Consider the following 1,947-nt stretch of genomic DNA (forward strand, 5'->3'; position numbering starts at 1 on the left):
CATTGTGGCATGCGTTTTTTTGGTTCTTTTCTTTGCATGGCATACAGACTTTTTCATACGCACACACACACCCACACATATATATGTATATTGTATGTATATATATATATAATATATATATATATATCATATATATATATATTTATATATATATATAATGCGCAGAAACATTCAGTTAGAGAGAGAGAGAGAGAGAGAAAGAGTACTTTACATAGCCAAATAAATAATGCCTTTTCATAAAGTTTTTCAAATACCATTCCTAAAAAAACGTGTTCAAAATTTCATCGATGCAAAATCTTATAACGAAGTGTTTAAACCAAGATTTGGTAAATGTATATATATATATATATATAGATATATATATATATATATATATATAGGATATATGAAAAAATCTGCTATCCCATACAAAGAAACTAACCAAGAAACGCAAGCCACAATGACCTAATAAATATGTAATATTATTCGTATGTATAAATATTACATATGTATACTTTTATAAATATGTAATATGAATATATATATATATATATATATATATATATATATATCAGTTGTGGGGTATTGGTGAATAATCGTACGAGGTCCTTTAAGGTCCTGTGGGGTCCTTTAAGGTCCTGTAAGGCTTTGTGTGGTCCTGTAAGGTATTGCGAGTCTTGTGGGATCATATAGGGGAGGGTTGTGAGGTCTCGAGGTGTCAAACAAGCTTTAGTGCTAAATCATTTTAGCCGACAAACAGTGATATGAAGTGAAATAAGCATGGAAACGAGAGAAAGTTCGATGGTCGCTGATGACGAAGGAAATGGTGGAACGAACGAACTGGATAAAAACAGTTATGGCTAAAGCAATCGGCAGAAAAGTGGCGAACCGTGCTAAAAACGGGAATAATAAATCGAGTGGCCCTACGATTTCCAAATGCACAGTGCTAACCAGAAAGACAGTGTACAATCACACCATACGTTTGATTTCGAAATGCACAGTGCTAACCAGAAAGACAGTGTACAATCACACACCCTACGATTTAAAAAAAAAAAAAAAAAAACGCAGTGCTAACCAAACAGACAGAGTGCGATTGCAGAAATCGTTAATAAATTACCACTGTTAGACAGTTTCGCGGCCGAATTCGAGAACGAGCGGGCGAGAGAGAATTCGAATCTGCGGAAGTATTCACAAAATATTGGAAAAATCCGTACGAGACGTACGAACAGTCAAAAACTAGTGTGGGAGAATTCAAAATCGACGGTTGCAGCGCCAAAGACAAACGACGGTGGTGCCGTGGTGGTGGCACCCGAACACCCTTCGTGACCCTTCGTGACCCCCCGAGTAACCGACTCGTGTAGCAGACCAAGTAGAGGAGTAACGAACGTGTTTTGAACGGAGAGATGGCGAACAGTCCAACCTCACGAGGAAGGACGGAAGTTGGCAGTAGCAGGAGATGGCATGGAGGGAATGCCGGGAAGGTAGTGCCCCTGGTTACCCCAAGTGCCGTGCGGGACTGCTGTTCTGCAGTGCCCGGGAACAAGGGATGCCTTGTTGTCCTGTTGTGAGGGAAGGGATACCAGTCCACAGCCCTGAGAAGTAGAAGACAATCTGTCAACCCACGAGTCAAGAATACTGGGACAGAGAGAGGTCGACCAAAGCCTCTCCCCCGTGACTCCGTGGGAAGGGGGAAGTCCACTCCTACTTCTGATCGCGACCTATTGAAGATTAGAGGGATGGTATTAAAAAGGTGAATAGTACAGCAAGTTCCCATTACCAACCTCGACCCGTGAAGGAAGTCACGATACCTGCCCTAAGGTATGGATAGGATCAAGCGATGTTAGAATAAGGAATAGCTGATAGACGTCAGATGACAGCCAGCAACCAGTGAGAGAATTCCAGGGTCGATGTGAAGAAGATACAAGCAACTAATAGCATCAGTAGCGGATCGCCGGCACCGCTGCTGGC

This window comes from Macrobrachium nipponense, chromosome 36 (genome assembly GCF_015104395.2).
Source record: "Macrobrachium nipponense isolate FS-2020 chromosome 36, ASM1510439v2, whole genome shotgun sequence".
Taxonomy (NCBI): Eukaryota; Metazoa; Arthropoda; class Malacostraca; order Decapoda; family Palaemonidae; genus Macrobrachium; species Macrobrachium nipponense.